At 42.0% G+C, this 17298-nt stretch overlaps 1 pseudogene across 1 annotated transcript; it reads right to left on the reverse strand.

The window, feature by feature from the left end:
- Positions 1 to 10823: 10823 nt before the first annotated feature.
- Positions 10824 to 16426, reverse strand: LOC308439933 (ADP-ribosylation factor-like protein 2-binding protein; annotated as a pseudogene). The gene is made up of 2 exons: positions 16409 to 16426; positions 10824 to 11284 (listed from the first exon to the last, which is right to left on the reverse strand). The product of its transcript is annotated as an ADP-ribosylation factor-like protein 2-binding protein (transcript).
- Positions 16427 to 17298: the final 872 nt, after the last annotated feature.

The raw sequence follows: 17298 nt of genomic DNA on the forward strand, positions 1-17298 counted from the left end.
GTGCAACCCAGGTTTGAACGTGAGAAAACACAAATTCGAGAAGTCAGTACCGCAGACACAGGCCTTCATCTGTGTGTACGTCAGGGGTGGTGACCCTGGGCTTGTAGTTCCAGCTGCTTGCCACGCAGTTACTGGTCAAGGACGTTTTGTGTTTTGGTTTTTATTTTGTTTTAATGGAGTTATTTTTATTTTTAATTTTATTTTTCTATTTATTCACTTTTCATCCTGCTCACTACCCCCTCCCTGTCACCCCCTCCGCAATCCTTCCCCCTCCCCTCCCCCTCTCTTTCTCCTCTGAGCTGGTGGGGTCCCTGGATATCCCCTCACCCGAGCATAGCCCACAAGCAGGCAATAGCTTTAGCGATAACCACCCCCTGCCCGTTACTGAGGACCCACATGAAGACCAAGTTGCACATCTGCTACATACGTGTGTGGGGGGCCTAGGTCCAGCCCGTGTATGCTCCTTGGTTGGTCTCTGAAAGCTCCCAAGGGCCCAGGTTGGTTGACTCTGCTGGTTTTCCTCTGGAGTTCCTATCGCTTTTGGGACCCTCGATCTTTCCCCAGCTCGAGTCCTAAGCGCCGTCCACTGTTTGGCTGTGGGTCTCTGCATCTGTCAGCTGCTGGGTGGAGCCTCTCAGAGGGCAGCCATTCAAGACTCCTGTCTGCCAGCACCACACATTAATAATGTCAGGACGGGTGTTTGCCCTCGGGATGGCTCTCAAGTTGGACCGGTTATTTCTTGGCCGTTCTCTCTGTCTCTGCTCCATCCTCTGTCCCTGCATTGCTTGCAGACAGGATAAATTTTGGGTCGAAAGCTTTGTGGGTGGGTTGGTGTCCCTTTCACTCCACTTGGGGGTCCTGCCTGGCTACAGGAGGTGTCTTCTCCTGTATACCTAATACTATGAGCCACAGCTAAGGTCATGGCGAGTGGGGGGTGTTATTTTTAAAAGAAGCAGATACTTGAATATATATATATATATATATATATATATATATATATATATATATATATATATATATATATATATATCCTGTTGAAATGATCCAGTACTGTTGATCAGAGCAGAGGACAGACACTTTGTTATCTTGGTTCACTGAGTTGCAAACACCAATTTTCAGAATATTTCCTCGGTGTATACAGAGTTTACAAAAGTTTCTAGGTGGATCTTAGTGTCACCCGCCAGGCCCGAGGAGAGGTGAGGGAGGTCACTCACGCTACAGCCTCTGCGAACTGCAGGACTCGGAACAACCGTGTTTTACTGCCGGCAGGAAGGGAAGGACCGGGTCATATCCGTGGCCAGAGAAGACCATGGAATTCCGAGCTGGTGGCTGATGACCCCAATGGTCACTATGAGGAGTGTGGGTTGATACGGCCTAACGGAGACGTTGATTCCTACGTGTTGTGGGAATGGCCAGCGGCCCCTGTAAGGAACAGTTCAAGTCCGCCTTTGTCGGCTCCCACTCCAGCACAGAGGATATCAAGGGATCATACTGTATAGACCAGTTCCGGGCCATGCAAGACCTCCAGCCCCAAGACGACGAGGAGAAAGAGGAGGCAAAGCCCGTGAAGCAGGCGGAAGAAACAGCTGGCACTAAGGCTTCTGCAGCCAACGGAGGAATGTCTGAATGAAGTACTCAACTAAAAGAAATAATTTCTATCTGGAAAAAATAATTCTATTAATTTAATGCAACGTGTTGCTGACCATTTTAACCACCAGGGGGCAGTGCGGGTCCATTAATTAATTACACTGCAATCACCAGTCAACCTTGGAGTGGTGTTTTGCAAAATATTTCATTTTAGATATCTTACAATTACAATTCTGTAAATAAACAAACAAACAAACAAATAATTACATTTACTCATACACTTTCAAGATATAGAAATGTTTCATATTATAATAAAGCATTCTGATGTATCTTAAATCTTTAAAATAAATAACATCCTTTCACATATCAAAAGAAATCTACATGTCATAGTGATTTCATACCCATCACCATCTCTTCCAGGGGATACCCAAGAAGATGTGCGCCCATGTGTGACACTCTTTTCTCTGCCCTTGTATTGAATGAAACAAAGTTGCAAAATTTACTTGTTTTTTTTTTTGTTTGTTTATTGAAATGAGGATATCACCCATGAAAATTATACATAGACAGATTTTCAAAGGAAACACCCATCCACACAAATAAAGTACAAATAGTAATTATTTTAAGATGAATTGAGGGGCTGGAGAGATGGCTCAGTGGTTAAGAGCACTGACTGTTCTTCCAGAGGTCCTGAGTTCAAGTCCCATTAACCACTTGGTAGCTCACAACCATCTGTAATGGGATTCGATGTCCCCTTCTGGTGTGTCTGAAGACAGCTACAGTGTACTCATATACATGGAATAAATAAATAAGTCTTAAGAAAAAGAAAATAGATTGAATAGTTTACTACAGCGACATTTTCAGCAAAATGACTTCAGTTTTCCTTCCTTTTGCATTCCTTGGCTCTTTTTCTCCTCTGTTACCTCAGCTTAGGTTTTGTTGGTTACTGAATAAATGCTCAAGGCAGGACTTGCTGCATTCCATGAGAAAACAGGAACAAAAACGTCTCCTTGATCTTGGAGATATCTTGTGCCAGATTTTCAGTTTTCCACTGAGTCACTGAATTCCAGTATTAAATGTTTTTAATTTACAAGAGCTCCGTATTTGTTCTCAGGATTGGAATCCAACTCCCTGGCCAGGAAGTATATTTCATGTTGCTTTATATGCAATGTCTTAATTTCGTTGTCAGACTGATCCAAGCTTTCCATGGTAGCTCTTCTGGTTTCTGGTACAAAGCCAACTCTTTCTCACAGGTCAATCACAGCAGAAACCCCCTCAGCGGACTAGGCAGGTGGCTGTTTCCCTTCTTGTCGATTTCTTAAACAGGGTTTGAGGTACATGGATTTTTTTTCCATAAAAATTAACTTTCTGCTTTTTGATGTCTTCATTTGATTCTCTTTGAAGTGATGAAGTAATTTATTCCTTGGAGTTTTGTACTTTGCAGTGAGACTAGTCTTGCTTGAGTTGCTGGTGTTGGTACACATCCTCTGAATTTTCAAACCCAAGAGCGAGGTAGCACTCCAGGAAGAGAGGAAGACTGGGTTTTAAAGGAAAGGACCTTGTTCAATTTACTCCGGAAGTTAACCCAAGGGGTTCTGTGGTTTTCAGTAATTCCAGAAATGATTTTCAGCACGCTGTGCTAAATCCCCGAAAGAGAAGCCTTGAAGCCATCATGGATGCTTTCCTGTTCGGGTCCCTGCTGCTTGAGAACTCTGAGAACTCAAGACTCGTTCTGTATCAGGCTCGGGGCTACGAGCAGCTACGACGTCACTACATTACACAAGGTAAAAAGCTGTGCCGGACCATGGGGTAGGACTACAGACAGCCTCAGATGACGGCTGAAGCAGTTTTCAAGTCTGCTATTGTGGCAGTGATTAATTGGAGAGAGCATGAGGCCCACAGAGAGGCATTAGGAAAACAGGGATGCTCTACATGCAGGCTTTTCTCTTCAGCAGAGGGATGCGCATACCTGTTTTCTATCCGTAAGTCTGGAATAGATACTGTTTAAGGGTCTGATGATAGTTTGCTATTCTGCAGAGCCAGGCTTCACTTTTATCCTGAACATTGTTTCTCAGTCAATGGAACCCATTCTTGAAGAGATCACAGGTACTTTGCAGAAGAAACATGCACTGCAAAGGAGTTTAAGGATGGCCATTAACTGTTATCATTGTCATGAGAAAACCTTTTTCCAAAGATGTTCTGTGCTTACATATGTCAAAAATAAACTGCATAGGGGTCAGACTCCTGAAGTTTGAACCAGCCCAGTGAACCAAGTTGTGCTGAACTGGGTTTTCTTTGCCTCTTGGGGTTCATTTCTGTCCCAGCAGCACAGTTTGCAGAGCCCTCCAAAATTAACTACCCAGATGTTTTCCACGATTACACGGGGCATCCTTAAATCCTCAAGGTTCAGAAAAGCACATTAAAACCACTTGAATTAGTGTATGCGGAGCAACACATCTGTATGACCAATACAGAGTCTGTCTGTCTGAAACATTCCTTCCCAAAGGGGACATCTCTATATGACTCAGGAGGGAAAGGAAATTAAGTAGAAAGGTTCTTGCAGTAAACAGAGCTCATGTCTCAGGAGTCTACCCAGCTAGACTGACGGGGCTTCTCCCTAAGGTCACACAAACACTGACAATTGTTAGACAGGAGACTGGCTGGGACTAGTGGAGCTTCCCGGGAGTTGAGCAAGGAGATTTAGGGATGCAGCCCCTGTGAGTCCACACCCCTGCCACAGAGGGACTTCGGAGTGTTCCCATGTAGTAATTCCTCAACTATACCACCATAAAAGACGTCAGTGAATTCACTGTCTCTCTGAGCTAGACTTGGGTAGAATTGTTCCTTTAGTGTATTGTAGGGATTGAATAGATGTTTGTTTATGGTACCCCAGAAAAGTTACAAGATGCTGGCCACATGGTAAGGCCCAGTCTCAAAAATGAATCATGATTTGTGTTATTTTTGTTTTTGTGGTTGCTCGCTGTGTACCTGAGAATGAACTTGAATCCTGACCCTCCTGCTTCCCTACAACAGGAATTACAGGTATGTACCACTATGTCCAGCTTTGTCATTTGAATTTAAGCTAACATACACACATTCATGTATGTACACATACACATACATGCATGCACGTACACACATGCATATACAATGAATGTACACACACGCATACACACATGCATGCATACATGCACACATATATACATACATGCACACATATATACATACATGCATCTACACATACATACACACATGCATACATGCTCACATACACACACTGATGTGTTTGATCCTGCTAAAAATAGAAATACCCATGTAATTGAATATTCTATAGACTATTTAATAACTAACTGCAGAATGTGAGATTTTACTTAGATTAAGAGTTATATGTAACATGATTTCCCTGTCTCCTAAGTGTACATACTAGAGATTCAGTCTCTAGTGACAGTGGTACTGAGACTTTTAATAGGTAACTGGGTCCTGTGCTGCACCTTATGAAGGGGTCAGTGAGATTCTGTGGCAGCATGTTAGTTGTGAAATAACAGATTGTTGTAAGATGTCTGATGTCTCCTTCGCTCTTTTGCACACACACTTCCTCCACACACAAATGCTTGCTGTCTCGTTTTACTATCATGCCTGGTACAGCATGAAGCTCTTTCCAGAAGCTAAGACTCTGCAGACCCCTTACGTTGGAGGTCTAGGCTCCAGAACTGTGAGCCACAGGGTCAGGAATAAATAGACTAAAATAATCTGATAGTTTATAAATACAGAACAGGTGGGAAGAATAGACAGAAAGCGTGGGGAAAATATGCAGGAGACAAAAGAATTGTCATGGATTCTTTCATGTCAGAGAAGTGGATCATTATCTTGGCTTTGAGCTTTATAACACAAGGCAATGTAGGAGAAACAATTCAGTATTTGATTCAGAGTGTCAACAGCAGGTGATTAGTCCTTGTGTTGATATGAGAGGGTGTGCCGTCAGGTTCTACTCTCTAGCCTTTCTACCAAGTCACACAAGAAATACAAGCAACGCAGATTCATCACCTCCTATCACATCGTAAACTTAAACAGTGCAGCGACAGCGGGGGAGGGGTGTGGGCAGTTATCTCGAGTCTGCCTCAGACTGAGAGTAGCTTTGAGAATGCCATTAGGAATAAGTAGCTTATCTTTCAGGCCTCAGCTACCTAAGGTAGAAGATAAGGTTGGTGTGTGGAACACATGGTAAGGGTTCAATTTGTTTAACAGACTGGCAGCATCTACATAGAGAGCTGGCACCTGGACATGCGTGTGGAAACCCAGCACTGGGATGAGGTGGAATGAGGGCATACAGGCAGACCCCCGGAGCTAACTAGACTGCTAACCTAGATGGATCGGGAAGCTTGAGACTTTCTCAAAACACACGTGGCAGACAGCAACTGAAGAATGCACTGGTCTCTGGCAATGTGGATGTATGAATACATACCTTGCATGCACACATGCACACACACACACACACACACACACACACACACACACACACACACACATAAACACATACCAACAAAAGAAAGCTACATGGGACCAGAGGAATCACACTTGAGGTTGTACATTATCCTCTACATGCAGATGTGTGCACTGACACACAGATAAAAACATACATGTACACACACACACACACACACACACACACACACACACACACGAAAGATTCTTTAGTGGTTCAAATAACCGATCCTTTTCCTACTTATTATTAGGTGCATTCTATATAGCAAAGCTTGTCAGTTCTTGAGACACAAGCAATATTAATCTACGCTTTACACAACATTATGCTGCGTTATATGTCAAAAGGCAAGCTTTCTTGCACAATGGCTCATGAGGAAGAGATTTCAGAAGTTCTGCTATTCATCTTGTTTTACATAATAGACCTGCTCCGTGACAGCTGCAGGTGAGGAAGGCCAGTTAAATCAGGTTGTAGAATTGAATCGTTCCTAGGTGGGGAAGGGAGGCATTGAAGACCCCGGGCTACAATGTCCTAGAAGCCTGTCTGAAGCATCTTCTAGCCTTCAGCAAGAGTTGGGATTATAGCCTATATTCCTTTTCATCATTTTCTTGTTCCGTGGATGGAGTGAAGAGGGCAATTTCTCCTGAAACTTGGCACACTGCCTCAGTTTTTGTTCAGTAATTTCATTGTTTACCCTAAACATTTTTTTAAAACACACGGGGAGCAGCACATGTGGGCAAAGACAACGCAGGTCACTGTAGTTGTCTAGGGTGGATTTAGCTCAGTGAGCTTGAGGAGAGGAGCTTAAGACTCTCACGTGAGCAAGTGCACAGTCCGCTTTAAAGATGGTATCCTGCAAGCACAAAATGCATTAATTATATTTTGAGGGGGCAGGGGTGTCAGTTCAATGGGAGAACATTTGCCAAGTATGCATGGTGCCCTGGGTTCGATCTTTAAAAATTAGTGTGTCCCACAACTATGTATTGGCAGATCAGAACAGAAAATCTACTTTATTGGTAATTATTTGCCAGCAGCTCAGTTTGTTGATGCTCTTTAAAAAGATTTATTTACTTATTACATATAAGTACACGGTAGCTGTGTTTAGACACACCAGAAGAGGGCATAAGATCCCATTACAGATGGTTGTGAGCCACCGTGTGGTTGCTGGGATTTGAACTCAGGACCTCTGGAAGAGCAGCCAGTGCTCTTAACCTCTGAGCCATCTCTCCAGTGCAGTTGATGCCTTGTTAACTTGATTAATGAAACAGAATGTACAAAACATACGCATCCAATGTTCTGAAAAACAAATTGTTTTCTTTGGTTTTAAATTTTCTTTCTGTATCTTACTGCTTCTGTCTCCCTTCAGAGAACTGAATTCATCGCACTTGTGATTATAAATTGGCTTCTCCAATTTACTTTCAGACCAATATAATTCTGACAATGAATAAGTTGTTTAAATTGAGCTCAGAGACATCTTCGTGGAGTCACAGGAACCCTTGCCCTATATACATGCCCACACCAGAATCCATTGTTCTGCAATGACCCAATCTTACAGGTTTTGTGACCCTATCATCCAGGAAAACTTGGGAGTAGCTCACCTATACTGAGGAAAAGGAGCAAGACCCACACTGGGGGCAGCAGCCAGGGAAAGGGGTTGGGGCTTTATTTAGGGCATGAGAATTATTTCATATGCTTCTTTCCAATGAACCAACTGCAAACAGGAAGAAATTCTTGTCAGAAAATTTGCAACTGAAAACTGCTCTTCCCCCCCTTCTTTAATTGTCTTTAATCTTTTATTTACAGCCCTGGTGTGACCTCCAACAGTTCTTCATCCAATTCTTCCTTCCTGGTTTCCAAGAGGATGTCCCCACCCCACCAGACCTCCCCACTCCTTGGGGCCTCAAGTCTCTCCAGGGTTAGATTCATCTTCTCTCACTGAGACCAGGCCAGGCAGTCCTCTGCTGTATGTGTGTCAGGCTGTGGAGCCTCCCCTTGAGCTGGATACCAAATTTGGGCCTGTCACAGGGACAGCCTTTTCCTCAGGCTCTTCTCCACTTTGTCCCTGTACTTCTTTTTTGTTTGTTTATTTGTTTTTATTGAATATTCTCTGTATTTAAATTTCAAATGTTATCCCCTTTCCCCCCACCTCCCATCCCCTTCCACATGCCTCCACGAAGGTACATCCTCTCCTAATCACCCTCTCCACCCCATTGCCTGGGCATTCCCCTACATTGGGAAAACGTGCCCTGCCTGGGCCAAAGGCCTCTTCTCACACTGATGCCAGACACTGCTATCTTCTGCTACGTATGCACCTGGAGCCATGGGTCTCTCCATGTGTGCTCATTGGTTGGTGTTTTAGTCCATGGGAGCTCTGGAGGGTTTGCTTGGTTGATAATGTTGTTCTTCCCATGAGGTTGCAACCCCTCTTAGCTCCTTCAGTTCTTTCTCTAAGCACCTTCATTGGGGTCCTCGTGTTCAGTCCCATGATTAGCTGCAAGCATGGTCAGCTGTATCTATATGACTCTGGCAGAGCCCCTGAGGAGGCATCCATAAGTATTTCCTGGCATCAGCAATAGTGCTTGGGTTTGGTAGCTGCATATGGGATAGATCCCAAGGTGAGGCAGTCTCTGAATGCTCTTTTCTTCAATCCCTGCTCCTCTATTTGACCTTGTATTTCCTCCCATGAGTGTTTTGTTCTACCTTCTAGGAAGGATCGAGACATCCCCATTTTGGCCTTCCTTCTTTTTGAGCTTCATAATATCTGTGAATTTTTTCTTTGGGTATTCAGAGCATTCTGGGACTAGTATCCGCTTATCAGTGAGTGCATACCATGTGTGTTCTTTTGTGACTGGGTTACCTCTCTCAGGTAGTTTCTAGTTCCATTCATTTGTCTAGGAAGTTCATAAAGTCATTGTTTCTAATAGCTGAGTAGTACTCCATTGTGTAAATGTACTACATTTTCTGTATCCATTCCTCTGTTGAAAGATATCTGGGGTCTTTCCAGCTTCTGGCTATTATAAATAAGGCTGCTATAAACATGGTGGAGTATGTGTCCTTGTTGTATGTTAGAGTGTCTTTTGGGTATATGCCCAGGAGTGGAATATCTGGGTCTTCAGGTAGTAGTATGTGCAATTTTCTGAGGAACTACCAGACTGATTTACAGAGTGGTTGTACCAGCTTACAACCCCACCAACAGTGGAGGAGTGTTCCTCTTTCTCAGTATCCTCACCACCATCTGTTGTTATTTGAGTTTTTGATCTTAGCCATTGTGACTGGTGTGAGGTGCAATCTCAGGGTTGTTTTGATTTGTATTTCCCTGATGACTAGGGATGTAGACCACTTCCTTAGATGCTTCTCAGCCATTCGATATTCCTCAGTTTAGAATTCTTTGTTCAGCTCTGTACCCCATTTTTAAAAGGATTGTTTGATTCTTTGGAGTCTAACTTCTTCTTCTTCTTCTTTTTTGATTATCCTTGCCAAACACCTCAAACTTTACTCATTTTACAAAAGTACAGAGTGACACACAGGTACAGAGAAAACACAGAGCTTAGCTTCTATCCTTTAAAGTCAGGATGGTCACATGCAAAGTCTTCGTGGATTTTTATGTTTACTATAAAGGTTAAAGTCAAAAGTATACATTAGGATTTGAACTGTTTTCTTCTTTCTAGAGATGTGACACATGTTTTCTGGGTGGTGGCAGCCAACCAAAGATGACAGATAACCAGAAAAACTATGTCCTGCCCCTCCCCCCAGGCTGAGCTGGATCAGGGGAGTATTAACTCAGCAGGAGACATTGTAGGAAAACAAACAGCAGAGTCCCTACCCCCCACCCTCCAATAAAATACCCAGCTCACCGGACTACAGGAAGGCAGACAAACAGGCACAAGCTCACCCAGCAGGCTGTCCTGACAGAGCTGTGTGTCTAGTACACAGCCTGTCTGTACTGGTGCCCAGCGAGAGGGGCACCAATCGGAAAGCAAATTTGCACTCGCAACACTCACAACTAAAAAGCACACAGCATATAATACTTTGACCTTTAAGTGGTTGATCAAGGGCATCCCAAGATCATACTAGGTTAGCCTGAGTTTTCATCTATAAAAATATGTTTCTTGAAAATAATGTTTAGAGAGTAGAGAACAGTGGACTACATCAAGCTCAGCAGGGTTTGCTGGAGAAAGGAATGCTAACGTGAGATCAGGAGTTCATTTTCACTTGGTGGGTAGAGGACACTCAGTGGATCCTGGTAGCCAGTCAAGCTGTAATCAGAGTCAGAAAACAGGACAGGCAGCTGGTCTGTAACTCCCTAGATAAACATGCCCAAACAAAAGCCCCATCGAGGCTGAGGTCTAAAACGGACCCAGGTGAAAACTGTGGGGAGAACAAAGACTCACTAAATCGATGAAGGGGATGAAGGGTGTGGTGTACACATTGTTGACACACTACACTACCATGTTGATGGGGAAGAGCCCCCAGCTGAGGTGGCCGACCCGGACATGCTTCAGAGGAGCCACTAGAAGCACCTGGGAGAGGTGTCTGTATGGGGACAGGGGTGGGGAAAGAGGGCTACTGACTACAGGTAGGTGTTTCTGAACAAGGGCCAGGAGGGTCAGTCATATTTTCCAGGACCCATCAATACTTCATATGAACGAAGGGCTGTGGCACACAGTGGGTCTTTGCATCTGTCGTCATTAGCCCATGTTTCTCTGAGCCTGCTGGGCTGGTGACCTCATATCAGTCACCTGTGGTGTGAAGGTGAGACCTAGTGCCGAAGGTTGTTCTGGGAAGCTGGCGTTGAAGATGACTTACACAGAGAAGTCACGCCCAAGCCGCTGCTTAAGTCCAGTCATCGGCCTTCCTTTTCTGCTCTGTAGTCCTGGAACATCTCCTTGAAAGCCAGAAAAATCTGTGAATGTGAGCAGCATGTCGGAGACGTCTCCAGCCACTTCATCTTTATGGTGCTGCAGTGTGGTCGTGAAGGCCGCCATGCTGAAGCCTGGGATACACTCCAGCAACCGCTCTTCAATGCACTTCTCTACCAGAGAAATCCATAATAATGTCCTCTAAACATCCAACCACAGCATCAAATTCTGCATCAGAGGCGGAGGAGGACAGCGCGAAGCTCTCTTCCTCTAGGGCGTCCACCGCAGGGGCGCCGTGGTCGCCTCCCCGCCGGGCTTCTCTCAGAAGTCTAACTTGAGTTCTATATTGGATACTAGCCCTCTATCAGATGTGGGATTGGTAAAGATCTTTTCCCAATCTGTTGGCTGCCGTTTTGTTTTTTTGTTTTTTTTGTTTTTCTTCTTGGTAGTGTCCTTAGCCTGGCAGAAACTTTGCAATCTCATTAAGTCCCATTTTTGGATCCTTGGTCTTAGAGCACAAGCCATTGGTGTTCTGTTCAGGAAATTTTCTCCTGTGCCTATGTGTTCTAAGGTTTTCCCCACTTTCTTTTCAAATAATTTCAGTGTATCTGGTTTAATGTGGAGATCTTTGATTCACTTGCACTTGAGCTTTGTACAAGGAGATAAGAAAGGGTCTATTTTCATTCTTCTGCATGCTGAGTGCCAGTTGGACCAACACCATTTGTTGAATAGGCTGTCCTTTTTCCACTGAATGTTTACAGCTCCTTTGTCAAAAATCATGTGACCATATGTGTGAGGGTTCATTTCTGGATCTTCTATTCTGTTCCATTGATCCACATGCCTATTTCTGTACCAGTACTATGCGCTTTTTAACACAACTGCCTTGTAATATAGCTTGAGGTCAGAGATTGTGTTTCCCACAGATGTTTTCTTGTTGTTGAGAATAGATTTTGATATCCCAGGTTTTTTGTTATTCCAAATGAATTTACAAATTGCTCTTTCTAACTGTATGAAGAATTGAGTTGGAATTTTGATGGGGATTGCATTGAATCTGTAGATTGCTTTTGGTAAGACTGCCATTTTTACAATGTTGATCCTTCCAATCCGTGAGCGTGGGACATCTTTCCGTCTTCTCAGATCTTGTTCAATTTCTTTCTTCAGTGATTTGAAGTTCTTGTCATACAGATCCTTCACTTGCTTAGTTAGGGTCACACCAAGGTATTTCATACTGTTTGTGACTATTGTGAAGGGTATCCTTTCCCTAATTTCTTTCTCAGCTTGTTTATCTTTTGAGTAGAGGAAGGCTACTGACTTGTTTGAGTTAATTTTATATTCAGCCACTTTGCTGCAGTTGTTCATTAACTGTAGGAGAGTTCTCTGGTAGAATTTTTGGGGTCACTTAAGTATACTATCATGTCATCTGCAAATACTGATAATTTGACTTCTTCCTTTTCGGCTTGTATCCCTTTCACATCTTTTTGCTGTGTAAATTGCTCCGGCCAGGACTTCCAGTACTATATTGAGTGGGGGGAGGGAAATGGGCAGCCTTGTCTAGTTCCTGATTTTAGTGGGATTGCTTCAAGTTTCTCACCATTTAGTTTGATGTTGGCTACTGCTTTGCTGTATATTGCTTTTACTATGTTTAGGCATGGGCCTTGATTTCCTGATCTTTCCAAGACTTATAACATGAAGGGGTATTGCGTTTTGTTAAATGCTTTCTCAGCATCTAGTGAGATGATCATGTTTTTTTTTTTTTTTTTTTTTTTATCCCTTTGAGTTTGTTTATATGGTAGATTACATTGATAGATTTTCGTATATTGAACCATTCCTGCATCCTTTTGATGAAACCTACTTGATCTTGGTGAATGATCATTTTTATGTGTTTTTGGATTCGGTTTGCAAGAATTTTATTGAGTATTTTTGCATTGATGTTTATGAGGGAAATTGGTTTGAAGTTTTCTTTCTTTATAGGGTCTTTGTGTGGTTTAGGAATGAAAGTAATTGTGGCTTCATAGTCAAGTTGGGTAGTGTTCCTTCCGTTTCTATTTTGTAGAACAATTTGGAGAGTATTGGTACTGCACTGAACTCATCTGGTCCTAGGCTTTTTTTTTTTTTTTGCTTGGGAGGCTTTTTTTCTAAATTTTCCAGTTTTGTTGAGTATAGGCTTTTGTAGTAGGATCTGATGATTTCTTGAATTTCCTCACATTCTGTTGTTATGTCTCCTCATTTCTGATTTTGTTAATTTGGACACCCTCTCTTGACCCTCTAGTTAGTCTGGCTAAGGGTTTCTCAATCTTGTTGATTTTCTCAAAGAACCACCAGATCCTTGTTTGTTGTTGATTCTTTGAATGCTTATTTTTGTTTCTACTTGGTTGATTTCTACTCTGAATTTGATTATTTCCTGCCATCTACTCCTCTTGGTTGTATCTGCTTTTTTTTTTTTTTTTCCTTCTAGAGCTTTTTAGGTGTGCTGTCAAGCTGCTAGTGTATGCTCTCTGTAGTTTCTTTTTGGAGGCACCCACAGCTATGAGTTTTCCTCTTAGTACTGCCTTCATTGCATCCTATAAATTTGGGTATGTTGTGCCTTTGTTTTTGTTAAATTCTAAAAAATTCTTAATTTCTTTCTTTATTTCTTCCTTGACCCTGTTATCATTGAGTAGAACATTGCTCAGCTTCTATGTGTATGTGGTCTTTTTGTTGTTTTTCTTGTTATTAAAGACCAGCCTTAGTCTATGGTGATCTGATAGGATGCGTGGGAGTATTTTGATCTTCTCTTATCTATTGATGCCTGTTTTGTGATCGACTATATGGTCAGTTTTGGAGAAGGTACCATGAGGTGCTGAAAAGAAGGTATATTCTTTTGTTTTAGGATAAAATGTTCTATAGATGTCTGTTAAATCTAATGGTTCCTAACCTCCGCTAGTTTTGCTGTGTCTCTGTTCAGTTTCTGCTTCCACGATTTGTCCATTGATGAGAATGGGGTGTTAAAGTCTCTCACTATTATTGTGTGTAGTACAATATATGCTTTGAGCTTTAGTAAGGTTTCTTTTATGAATGTGGATGCCCTTTTATTTGGAGCATCGATGTTCAGGATTGAGAGTTCATTTTAATAGATTTTTCCTGTTATGAGTAAAAAGTGTCCTCCCTTATTTATTTATTTTTGATGAGTTTTGGTTGAAAATCTATTTTATTCGATATTAGAATGGCTACTCCAGTTTGTTTTTTGGGATCATTTGCTTGGAAGAATTTTTTTTTTTTGGTCAGCCTTTCACTCTGAGGTAGTGTTTGTCTTTGTCGCTGAGATAAGTTTCCTGTATGCAGCAAAATGCTGGATTCTCTTTAAGTATCCAATCTGATAGTCTATGTTCTTTTTATTGGGGAACTGAGTTCATTGATGGGAAGATATATTGAGGAATGGTGATTGTTGTTTCCTGATATTTTGTTGTTAGGGGTAGAATTATTGTGTGTGTGCTTTTCTTCTTTCGGTTTTCTTGTGTGATTATTTCCTTGCTTTCCCTAGGTTGTAAATTTCCTCCTTGTGTTGTAGTTTTTCATCTACAAAGATATTTTGTAGGGTTGGATTTGTGGACAGATTCTGTGTAAACTTAGTTTTGTCCTGGAATATCTTGGTTTTTCCATCTAGAGTTTTTCTGGATATAGTAACTGGGCTGGCATTTGTGTTCTCTTAAGGTCTGTATGATGTCTGTCCAGGATAAAAAATGAGAATGAGTGTATTTCTTAAGTGACATGTTCTAACTTTGGGAAACTGTTAGCCTGCAAGGAGGGCTTGAAATGTTGAAATAGTTGCCCAGTGCTTCAAAACATCTCTATAAATTTTAGTATTTTTGAGAAAAAGCATATAGTGAAGCCAGGAGGAGGAAAGTGTGTCATTGTGGGGGTTGGCTTTGGTGGTTGTCTCGTATACTCAGCTTCCTGAAGTGTGGAACAGATCTTCCTCCTAGCTTCCTGTGGAAGTCAATCTTCCCCTTGTTGCCTTTGGAACAAGATGTAGAACTCTCAGTTCCTTCTCAACACATCTACCTGCATGCTGCCATGCTTCCCACCATGATGATAATGGTCTGAACCTCTGAAACTGTAAGCCAGTTCCATTAAAAGTTGTCTTGGTTATGGTGTCTCTTCACAGCAAATGAAACCCTAACTAAGACATCTTGTGTCTTTAAACAAATGGCCTTCACAGATTAGCCTTTGTTAAGTTGAATGAAAAAGATGTAATGTCCTGAAGTGAGAGTTAGATTTGTCAACAGTGTGGTCCTGTGTAAGTTTGGGAAAGAGTTGATAGGGGCAACTGAAAGGCACATGGTCAGAAAAGCTAGCATCAGGGGACAGCATGGTCCAATGGAGGTACAGCATAGTCTGATGGAGGCGCAGCAGCCTGGAGACTAAATGCATTTGTTCTATATAGCTAAAGAAGGTGGTGGGTTTCCTAATTTTAGTAATACAGAGACCAGTCTCAGGTTGCAGTCATCTGGGAGGAGTGTAGAGAGAATCTCTTATAAGAGTCACCTGTTAATCCAAAAGCTGATGGCCAATATTAATAAATCATTAGTCTCAGAGTTATTATTTCTGGGAATTGAGTGACTGGGAAGGAAAACTTTGGTTTTTTTTTCTTCCAAAAGAGGAATATGTGGTTGATGCTTTCTGCATAAAGTCAGCATTAATCTGTGGAGCAAGGGAAGAACTTGCTATTTACTTGAGTCTGACTCAGGGGAGGCCTTGCCATTCTCATGGGTCTGAGGTACTGATGTTGATGTGATCATGCTGTGGATACTTATCCATGCAGGGTGCACTTACTCCCTAACTGTTGAATGCTAAACAAGAGATACATAAAACTTTCTGAATGAAAGTGAGAAGTTGCTCACATATAACTCTCGACCCTGTACAACTTATTTACACATTCATTTGGAGATGCAGAGCCCCTTAATCATAAAAGACACATCAACTGTCACTGAGAGTTGACATACTTTCTGAATATATACTGAAGAAGATATATTTTTCTGCCTTTTGTTAGAGGTTGTTAATTGGAATTAATATCACAGAAGATGCAGCTTCTGGCTTACATAGCTTGAAACAGTATCAAAAAATGATCTTCACAGCTTAGTTTTTAAGTTGAATTGAAAGGATGTAATGTCCCAAGATAAGTGTTTGAAGACATTTGCACTTACTGTCTTGTCTAGAATATTAAAGATGTGTTCTCTGTGATACAGAGAGTGTGGGTGTGTGTGGAGTACATGTTAAGCCAGAATACATACTTATTTTACTATTTTGAGAAGTCTTTTTCCAGTTGAGATAGTCCTTTATTTATAGTAAGACATTATAGACAAGGCTGTCTTGCTAGATTTATGAGGATCTAGTTCATCTAAAGGTTTCGTTCTAGATTAAAAAGATATGGAACAGTGAGCTTTATTCCTGCAGACATTGAATTTTTGAAGATATCCCAAAATATCTGTAATCCTATGTGACTTACTGCAGCCTCGATACACATCTTCCCTCTTATAAAAAGGTAAGGTGTGTGTCCTTGAATTTGGATAAACTCTGTAGGTACTTTGGCCAGCATAAGATAATGCTGGTCTTAAGGGTAGTCATTAACTGTACCTGTTATCTTCCTTGGCTATTAACCATCCTGCGGTTACTTTTGCTAGGCTTTCTCCAGAGCTAGCATGCTATGAAAAACTAAAGTCACACAAATTATTTTTTGTCAACTTGACACAAGCTAAAGTCATTTTGTAAGAGGGAACTTCAGTTGAGAAAAATACCCCCACTAGATTGGCTTAAGAGCAAGAAGGTGGGCCATTTTCTTGATTAGTGGTTGCTGTGGGAGGGCCCAGCCCTCTGTGGAGCTGTGTTGTCACCTGGGGTGACTGTACGGATGGTCTAAGAAAGCAGGCTGAGAGAATGATAGAGAGCAAGCTAGTCAGCAGCATTCCTCCATGGCCTCTGCTTCAGTTCCTGCCTTGAGCTGCTGCCCTGAATTCCCTCAGTGATTTTATTATGAGTTGTAAAGAGAAACAAACCCTTTCCTTCCCAGGTTGCTTTTGGTGTTGGTGTTTTATCCTATCAGAAGAAACCCTAAGTAATAAAAATGGGTACTTGATTTCATAGCCCCAGCTGATTTTTCAAAGGCTGGCTTCTACTGATTTTGAGCCATCTGAACATCTTGAATGTCTAGCTGAGGCTTGCAACTACTGACACCCTACTTCTGCATGAGCTTACCCTGGGAACAGGCAGTCAGCTGAGACCATCCAGTGCACAGATCATGGCCACTTTTTTTTTTATTAAAATTGTTGCTAGATATTATAAAGATGATTTACATGTGGTTTATAAAACCCTATCCCAATTAAAAACATTTCAAAATTG

The sequence above is a fragment of the Micromys minutus genome, assembly GCF_963924665.1.
Source record: "Micromys minutus genome assembly, chromosome: 30".
Classification (NCBI taxonomy): Eukaryota; Metazoa; Chordata; class Mammalia; order Rodentia; family Muridae; genus Micromys; species Micromys minutus.